This window comes from Numenius arquata, chromosome 5, assembly GCF_964106895.1.
Source record: "Numenius arquata chromosome 5, bNumArq3.hap1.1, whole genome shotgun sequence".
Taxonomy (NCBI): domain Eukaryota; kingdom Metazoa; phylum Chordata; class Aves; order Charadriiformes; family Scolopacidae; genus Numenius; species Numenius arquata.
Genome location: NC_133580.1, coordinates 35,255,764 through 35,266,304, shown reverse-complemented (window position 1 = coordinate 35,266,304; position 10,541 = coordinate 35,255,764).

The following is a 10,541-nucleotide window of genomic DNA, read 5'->3' as shown; positions in this document are numbered from 1 at the left end:
GGCCTGGTTGAACAAAGAGCTTTTGATGGAACTTAGGGGAAAAAAGGAGGGTTTACCACCTTTGGAAGAAGGGACAGGCAACTCAGGAGGAGTACAGAGATCTTGTTAGGTCATACAGAGCAAAAATTAGGAAGGCAAAAGCCCAGCTGGAACTCAACCTGGCCATTAATATAAGGGGCAACAAAAAAAGTTTTTATAAATACATCAACAAAAAGAGAGTCAGGGAGAATCTCCATCCCTTCCTGGATGCAGGGGGGAACATTGCAACTAAGGACAAGTAGAAGGCTGAGATACTTAATGCCTTCTTTCCCTTCGTCTTCAATAGTCAGACCAGCTACACCCAGGATGTTCAGCCTCCTGAGCTGAAAGATAAGGATGGAGAGCAGAACAGCTCCCCCTAATCCAGGAATAAGTAGTTAATGATCTGCTTATGCACCTGGACATGCATAAGTCTATGGGACTGGATGGGATTCACCCAAGGCTACTCAGAGAACTAGCGGGAGAGCTCACCAAGCTTCTCTCCATCATCTATCAACAATCCTGGTCAACAGGGGAGGTACCAGATGACTGCAGGGTGGCCAATGTGATGCCTATCTACAAGAAGGGCCGGAAGGAGGATCCGGGGAACTACAGGCCTGTCAGCCTGACCTCGGTACCAGGAAAGATCATGGAGAGGATCATCTTGAGTGAGCTCTCATGGCAAGTGCAGGGCAGCTGAGGGATCGGGGCCAGCCAGCATGGCTTTATGAAAGGGAGGTCCTGCTTAACCAACTTGATCTCTTTCTATGACCATGTGACCCACCTTCTCAATGCGGGGAAGGCTGTGGACGTTGTCTACATGGACTTTGGTAAGGCCTTTGACACCGTCCCCCACAGCGTTCTCCTGGAGAAGCTGGCGAATCATGGCATAGACAAATGTACTCTTCACTGGGTAAAATACTGGCTAGATGGCCGTGTCCAGAGAGTTGTGATTAATGGGGTGAAATCCAGTTGGCGGCCAGTCACCAGTGGTGTCCCTCCGGGCTCAGTTTTGGGGCCAGTCTTGTTTAATATATTTATTGATGATCTGGATAAGGGGATTGAGTGCACCCTCAGTAAGTTTGCAGATGACACCAAACTAGGTGGGAGTGTTGATCTGCTTGAGGGTCGGAAGGCTCTACAGAGGGACCTGGACAGGTTGGATCAATGGGCCAAGGCCAATGGGATGAGGTTTAATAAGGCCAAGTGCCGGGTCCTGCATTTCGGTCACAACAACCCCAGGCAACGCTATAGGCTTGGGGAAGAGTGACTGGAGAGCGGCCCAGCAGAAAAGGACCTGGGGGTGTTAGTGGACAGCCGGCTTAACATGAGCCAGCAGTGTGTCCAGGTGGCCAAGAAGGCCAACAGCATCCTGGCTTGTATCAGGAATAGTGTGGCCAGCAGGAGTAGGGAAGTGATTGTACTCGGCCCTGGTGAGGCCTCATCTCGAGGACTGTGTTCAGTTCTGGGCCCCTCACTACAGGAAGGACATTGAGCTGCTGGAGCGTGCCCAGAGGACAGCTACCAAGCTGGTGAGGGGTCTAGAGAACAAGTCCTACGAGGAGAGGCTGAGGGAACTGGGCATGTTTAGTTTGGAGAAGAGGAGGCTGAGGGGAGACCTCATTGCCCTCTACAACTACCTGAAAGGAGGTTGTAGAGAGGTGGGTGTTGGCCTCTTCTCCCAAGTGAATAATGACAGGACCAGAGGAAATGGTCTGAAGTTGCGGCAGGGGAGGTTTAGATTAGATATTAGGGAGAATTACTTTACTGAGAGAGTGGTCAGGCACTGGAACAGCCTGCCCAGGGAGGTGGTGGAGTCACCATCCCTGGAGGTATTTAAGAAACGTGTAGACGTGGCACTTCAGGGCATGCTCTAGTGCCCAAGATTGTTGTTTTGGTTTGGTTTTGTGTGTGTGTATGGTTGGACTCGATGATCTCAATGGTCCCTTCTGACCATGAAGATTCCATGATTCTGTGACTTTATTCGGTTGTTTATGGGCACAAAGTTATGGGACTATACTTTCCTGGCACATAATGCCAAAGGCTATGATGGCTGCTTTGCTGTTAATCAGCTTCTGAAGGAAAAATTGGGTGTGCAAATAACCACACAAGGTGGTAAATTCAAGTACATAGAAGTATGCAACCTGAGTATATGTTTTAGAGACTCCTCAAAATTTTTATCCATGAACATATCCATGAACCCTCAGGTTTTGAGTACTGAGGGCTACAAAGGTTATTTCCCCCAATTTTTTCAGGACTGGTGACTTGCAAAAAAACCCTGAGTTACTATTGCCAACAAGATGTAAAAATTTTGAGGGAAGCCTGCAGAGGGAATGGGGTTATGGTGATAACCCAGGGCACATCCTAAGAGAAAAGAGGCCAGCAGAAAGGTGGAGGCTTGCTGCTGTATAGATCCTTCTCAGGATACTACGCTGGCCTCTGCTTGCATGCCCATGTACTTGTTTTTGTTCCTTACACCTGACATGGTTGTGCTCCTTCCTGTCCTCCAGATGGCTGCCATTGGAGGAAAAAGGGGGATATTCAGTCCCCTCCATTCAATGGTTTATACACATGGCTGAAAGGTAATTTTTTCAAATCTGTTGTAAGGTATGAGGTAATGAATATCAAGTAGGATCCTACTCCTCGGATGGCTATGCAGCCATTGATTGGGTGCTACAGCTTTTGAGTTAAATGGGTGCTTTTCCCATGGTGCTATCAAATGCTACCATGAAAATGACTGGAATCCTCCGGCAGGTGCCACCGATGGATATTTGTATTGCACAGCACAACAAAAGGTGGACTACCTCAGAGATGCACTTTTCAGCTGCAGGACAAATGTCATTGCTCTAATTGCATGGATCCTATCTTGTATAAATGCAAATAAACAAGAAATACTGAAAGCAATATCTGCTTAAAATTTTGTGGGCCACAATGTTTTTCTGAGATACCTATGCAAGGAATTAAAGTCCCTGTGTTGATTTGGGAACATTGAGGTGTCCTTTTTCCAAGGTCTATCCTAACTGTCAGATTATGTGTCTCTTGATGTAGCTCTATTCACAGGGTTTTCTGTACAGCTAAGGAAAAATAGAGTAATGCCAAGAAGGAATTCGCTGCATAGGTTTACTAGCAGATCTTGTGAGGTTGACACAAAATCAGTCATGAGAGGCACCAAGAAATTGAAGTCATGTGCTTTTCTGTGGTTTTGAAATTCAGTATTAAGGAATGGTGCATGCCCTGTGGTAAGATTCCTTCAGCTTTTGGAGTAAAGCAATAGGTTGATAGCCTGTTGCTTGACTGCTTCTTTTCCCCACCGCCCGCACACTTTGAGGCATAGAATTCACTTGTGAGGTTCTTCACGGGGATTTTTTTTTAATGTCCCACTGTTTAGGAGCACAAATCCCAGTGAAAATTCTTATGTCTGTTACCAATACAGAATGACATATTTGAAAATACCAGTAGCTTGAAAAAAGAGTAGATTTTTTTTTTCACATGGTTTCCCAGTAAGCTGATATTAGGCAGACTCTGTTACTGAAACGCAGAGAGCAAAATAATCTTAAAATATCTCTTCACAAACCATGAAAATAAATAAAAACCTTTGGACTTGCTGACCTATCATTTTATTGTTGAGAGAGATAACTGCTGGATGAACTTGCATAGTCTTCAGCTCACTGTAAATAAAATCCTGCAGGCATTTTAATGTTAGATTTATACAGCAAGGTCTTGCCAGGAGATGAGAAAGATATCAGAAGTATGTCTTCTTAAATTGTCACTCCAGGTTGAATATGGGCTATTCATACACTTGTTTTGTAGAATTTTGTATTCATCATATTTCACTTGTTTCATTTATTCTCCCTGTTGAATGTATACTTGTTTGTAACATAAAATCTGTCTTGCAGCCCTGCAAGCATAGCTTAATTTTAAGTCAAACCAACTTTTTTCCTTTTCATGTATTGTCTGTAGTTAGAGAAAGCCTGCAGGCCTGTCACTTCCTCTAACTTTTCCTGCACAACCCAAATCTTTTGGAATTATTCCCTTGGGCTGCTGATCCAAACCCATTTACGAGTAATAGGTATGTACATGTGTAACTGAGTGAATGAGCTTAAGTCAGAGAGAGTTTCACAGATGGACCTGCAGTCTCTCTTTTACTTAAGGTAATATGTTCAATGAGGAGAAACTGATAGAAAGCAGCACCCAATAACAGGGAGTGCTAACATTTTTATAAATAATAAATATTTTATAGAGGAGTCAGTGGAACAACTCTGTGGAATTCCTGGTGTTGTTTCCACAAAGGTGTTTTTTGAAGAACCACACACAAGATCAGATTCTTAGGCTGTTCCTACATACCCTGGTCTAAAGTGGAAAAACTGAAGCAAATTCGTTGATGTACTTATTTTTTCCTGTTTTTAGGAAACTAGTCAGATTAGTTTCAGTTTCTGCTTCTTTCTCTCTTTTCCCTGGAAAATTTTATAATTTCATAGGAACAGTGGATTTGGTTGGAGATTTTGTTTTGTTTTGTTTTTTAATGTGCAATAAATAAACATAGAGTGCTGAAAGTACTTTGACAGTATATTGGTCATATTCTAACTTAATTTGACTCTGTACTAGTTGATAAAGGATGTAAGCGTTATTTCCAAAACCATCAATCATAGGTAACGATCCCTTAAAATGTGTTATATATCTTGAACTGCTGTGATGGTCACTGTTCACACTTAAACAGTGTGTGTAGATATATACACACACACTGTGGGGAAGGAGAAAAACTACTCATATTTTGGATAAAAAAATAATTTAAAGACTGACATTTTAAGAAAGGAAAATGTGTAGAATTTGCGTGCATTTATTCCTTAATTTCTAAAATGTGCTTTGACATCTTTGTCATGTGATGGGTGGAAGTAAAAAGCAGAGAAAAGTGTAGCTGATTAGAAGAGTTCTCAGCTTTCAGAGAGAAGAGAATATATAGTTCAGAGTCCTTCCCTGGTGTCATGGCAATCTGAAATGTGATATGCTACACAATTAAAAGTGCTCAATCTGTCTCTGTCACTAGATGACAAAAACATTGACTGTGGATGGAGAGGCAAATTGCAGAAATTGGTGAAGTTCAGGAGAAACAAACAGCTGCCAGTGCCTGGCCAAATAAGTGAGAGCTGTAAAATCTACTTATAGTAAATTTTGACTAAGGAAATCTCTCTATATGGAAAACTATTAAAAAATCACTATTGTTTTACATAATGGAGTGCAAATTACAAAGACTATCTGACTTTATTGTATAAAACCTGGGAAACATGGAAAACCCATGCTTTGTTTCAAACTTTATTTTTTAACTGAATAGTTGTACAAGGAGGTAAGGAAAGGCGTAGAAAACCTCTGGACCTTAGATTTTTGTGAGTTCACAGACAATCTTGTGAAAATATTGGTTGCCTCATTTCTTGTATTTTCTACTTAAACTATTTAGAGAAAGCGAACACTTGTTTTTGGCCACTGTTAAGAGAGGATAATGGAAAGGAACCAGCCTAACCAGTTTTATTTTACATTCTTATTTATAATATGTGCTAAAAATGTGCTGGTTTACCAGAGTTTATACTGTTCCTTCCCATGCTAATTCAGTAAATAGCATCAGTGAAAGTAAAATCCAGATCCATGATGTGAGCTCACTGTTGCAGTAACAATACTGCATGATATACACGTGAGCTCATGGAATTGATCCTGTGTTGAGTTCAGAATCAGTAGTTTTAATAGATCTTTCCCAGAAATCTCCAGTTAATCTCAGAATGACCAATACAAACCATATTTTTTAATGCATCTTCAAATAGGCTCTTCAAAGTCTTTATGTAATAAAAAAAATCGGAGGTAGAAATTTAATTTCACATGTTTAGTCCACAAGTACAATTTGCCCTAGCTAACAGAAGTCCTTCAGATGTTCCAAAACCAGTATTCTCCTGTAAGTTTCAAAGCATTTAAGAAATGTCTAAATGTGTGTGTATTCAGAGGCAGACATGGAAACACAAGACTTTCTAAAGAAATGGTCATCTTTTTTTTTTTTTTAACCTAAAAAAATATGATGAACAGTTAAAAAATTGACATAGAAGATGGGCCAGTATGGGATATCTGCGTATTCGAAAAAGGAAACTGTAACTGAGGGGAATGAGGCACTGGAGAAACTAGTGAGGCTATCTGAGCTTGTGAATGCTCTTTGGCTTTCTGAACCACCTGCGGGACATTTAGAAGAGACTCTGCAAAGAAACATTTCAAACAAAAATTAAGATGAGGCTTGGGTTCTATGTGCAGAAACAAAAATGGCTCAGGGAAGATTAGGATGTCTTTTTAAAGCAAAATTTTGTTCTGCTTCCCTAGCAAGAGTTTCACAACCTTCAGTGTTCTACCAGAGAACATCATGAACCTACAATAAGTGACTCTGCATATTTACACTTTAGATTATTCAGATTTGTCTGAAAAAATCAGGTAATTTCCAAATCTCTATATGAATGAGACAGGGAGGAAATGCCTTTGCTGGGGATTCTATTGAAAAGTTGATTAACTGTGGCAACTTGAGTAGTTTTAATTGGGCATGGAATTAATATTTGGAGATATCACAAAGCTTAGACATACACCTTTTTGAGATTAAGTGAATGCCAGGTGAGAAGGAGTAAGTTTTCAAAATTTGTGTTTTAAAAATGGAAAGTGAAAATACATGATCCAATTACTAAAGAAATTTTATGCACTCAAGGCACACCACAAATTGACAGCTTTGAGTGAAATGAATACATCAGCTGAAAGAAATCAGAATGTCTGAAGTGAACAAATGATGTGAAAACAGTCTGATGTATTTAGGTAAGTTGTTAAAATGTCAGTGGAGTATTACATTAGCAAAATATGGATCCTCATAACTGTCAGGGTCTCACACCTACTTATAACTATTCTTGGTGATCAAAGTAGCCTTGCTAGACGTAAAAGACGTATCAAAAAGAACATATAAAAATAGATCTGTCGGATCGTATTGAGCAGATTTTATTTATGATAGGAAGGGATGATCAATGTGTACCTATCATCATTAAATTTTCAGGAAAAATAATCAATTGATACGTAACAATCTTTTTGATTGTTTTCATCAAATTAGCTTGTTCTTTTTCCCAGCTTTCTCTTAAAAGTGATCTCAAAGATTTGTGGACCTGTGATTCATCTGTATTCTTGATGGTCATTTTCTGGTCAGTTGACCAGACTATATTTGTGCTTCAGCCAAAATTATGAGTATAAACACCAAAGTAAGTGTAAGACGAACTCAGCAAATTTTCATTTAATGGGAGGAAAAGCCTTCAGGAAAATTCCTGGGATGAGAAAAAGAGACAGAAGTGGGAGTCATACTAGTTCTAAATGCTGCTTGATTCATGTTGTACACTTACTAGCTCCATGATCATTAACTTCCATGATATGGAAGAACAGATGAGATAAGATATTTGTTTAGAGAAATGAAATGTTTCAGGGGTATTCTATCGCCTTTCAGTATATCCTATACGCCTTTCCAGCATGGCAGATCATATTAAGACATGTTTCATACAGTGAAAGCAAATCAGCCTTCAAAGAAAATGTGTTTGGTTGCTGAAATGGGTGCATATATATATTATTTGTATGTATATAAAATACATATTTGTGTGTGTATATATGTGTGTGTAAAGTTAAAATTTAAAGAATATTTATTCACTTGTGAAATATTAATGCTCCCAGCTGTATATGAAATTTTTCTTTGCTTTGTTTCTTTACTATTTTTGGGGGTATGTAAGACAGACCATCAAACTAATATTTACATGCCTTATTGAAAGTCAATGAAACTTACTGAAACATTGAGAAAGGACTTTACTACTGGTATAACAGGCTGCAGCTTTGCTCTTCTGGTAGCTTCTGTAGTTCAAAATTATATAAGCACATATTTGACTTTTAGAAGTTTTGTTTGGGAGGTTTTGGTGGAGTCTCAAAAATATTGCACCTTTCAAGGAACTTGCAGGTTTTCCCCTATAGAGGAAATGGGCTTTAACCAGTTCCCTAGCAAGACAGTGTAACATTTTCTCATATATAAATCCAAGACATCAAGCATAAAAAGAAAACAAATATTAATGTAACTTTTAGCAAGAACTGAAAGCTACTTCAATGTGAACAGAACTACTGCAGGTAAAATCAGAGCCAGTAACAAACTGCGTATTGTATTATATTATATACGATGTATATGAAAACAATGCAGGTAAAATTATCTTAACTTCAGAAGTTTTCAAAGGTTCAGTGCTGGAGTACTTTTTTACTTTGGGAACAGGTTTTCTTCTTAAAAAACCTCAGATCAACTCAAAATTGCAGTATCAGTATACGTGTAAATTGAAATCCAAAGTTCATGTAAATACTGATTTGGAGATAAATATATATGTGGATATTTTCCTATCAACTGTGGGCACTTTTTTGTCTCCTTTTTAACTCTGCTCTACAATAGAATTATGAAACATGACATACGTGGAAAGCAAAGTATCTAAATGCATGTGAATATATTTGGAGTTTCCTAGTCACACAGACAAAATCCAATGAAGAAATTTACCCTGTCTTTTAAATCTGTGTTGTCTGTTATGTACTGTTATGATAAAATGATGGCTTACTATGCTGAGCAGGCACTTTTAAAAATATCATGGAGGCTTATTTGGCACAAACAGTTTTCACATACAGTATGTATCAGTAACTCTGAGACAACGTGGACTAGAAATCATCAAGCAGAGTGTTTCCTGAAAACTGGAGAGCTAAAGGTCTCCTGAGGGATAGTCTAAGTGGTATCATAAATGTCACTAACCAGATGAAATGTTGGGGGCTTTTTTCCCCTCTTATTTGAGGGAGGAAAATGTTTTCGCATGTTTTGAGGAGCGGAAAAGGTTTACATGTATGTTTTAGAAATGTGTGAGGGCAGGTTCAGTTGCATGAGTATATATAATGCAAAAAATTATTTTGCTTAAAAATCAAACAACCCAAAGTTGCCTGACAGCTATCATGTATCATTAGCACTTAATCTTTTACTAGAAGTTTTTAACTTTTATTCATAGCACAGCGCTAGCTCTGCCCATGGCACCGTTCTTTAGCTTTTTTCTCTCTAAAGATTTTTCAGACTAACTTCTATCAAGGGGTGGGTATTGCACGAATGGACAAGAACAACGGGGAGTGTTACTTGTTGCTAAACACTGACCCTGTTTCTCTATCTCCCTTGCAATTTCCGTCTCACAAGGTACTCTTGTCCCTCCTCTAGATCTACTAAAAGGAGCTGAAACAAAGGGTAGTTGCTTTGATATTGGGCTGGAGTTCAGGAAGAAGTCTGTACGTTATATACTGGCTTTCTTTTGATTGGTTATGACCTGCTGGGGATGTGCCAAGTTGGGGATGGGCTCCTCTACTTGCACTGACTTTTACTGCAAACTCTTATAAAGACTAGCTGAATGTATCTTTGATTCTTTCATTTCCTCTTCTTTTAATTTTTTAAAAAAAAACAAATATGAGTGCACATCTTTGTCTTTTGCCTTATGTTCCTCAGCACTTTTAAAACCAAAGCTGAAAATAAAAAACAGTTCCAGTGCAACTGTCTCACTCTGCTATAGCAACCTTGGTGTAACATCTTAAAAAAAAAAATTAATTGTGGAGCCATTTGTAATATATATGGATTTGGTATGTAATACCAGCAACCATTTTCAGAGATGTTTTCAAAGTTTTTAAATCTGTGTCCTTCCTGTAATTAATCTTAAATCTTACCAAGTGCATCCTCAAAAAAAAAAAAAGAAAAAAGAAAAAGAATGACATCTCAGAATAACCAGTACTTCTATGGACAGGGCCATTCACTGCAAAAGTAGAAGGTCCAAATTAAATCGTATGTGAGACTGGCCTAAGTAGAGAGTCAGTCTCCCTTAGCTAGAGCATTATTTATAGAAAGTGGGACAGCTCTGTCAGGAGAAGCTGAGGTGCCTTGTTTAAATTGCTGTACCTAGGAGTACTTATGAGGTCCTAGTGCTCCATTTTCACCTTTGCTGTGTCGGGCTCTAGTCACAGAATCACAGAATCTTCATGGTTGGAAAGGACCTCTGAGATCACCGAGTCCAACCATACAAGTCCTAGGTGTGTATGAGAACTTCTGTCCTGCCAGTGATTTGGTTATCCGGGGAAGGCAAATGTTTCTGTTCTGGCCAGGTGGCCGCTCGGGGAACCATGGCCTGAGAGCTCTGACCACAATTCATCCAGACTTTATTAATAGCATAGTAATTCAGGGATTCACCTGATGTAGAGAGATTCAGGTTCCAGCCACTGTGCTACCTTAGAGCTTAATTTGTGATGATACTGTTTCTTCTGGTGTGGTGGTTTGTTTTTTGTTGTTGTTGTTTTGTTTTGTTTGGGATTTTTTGGATAGCGATGTACCATGCAAAGTTGCAAAGTTTTTGGTTCAACTTGCAGGGTTTGCTTTATTTTTATTTAAGAAAAATTAAATTGATGGCAAAAATCCAACCATTTATTCAACTGTA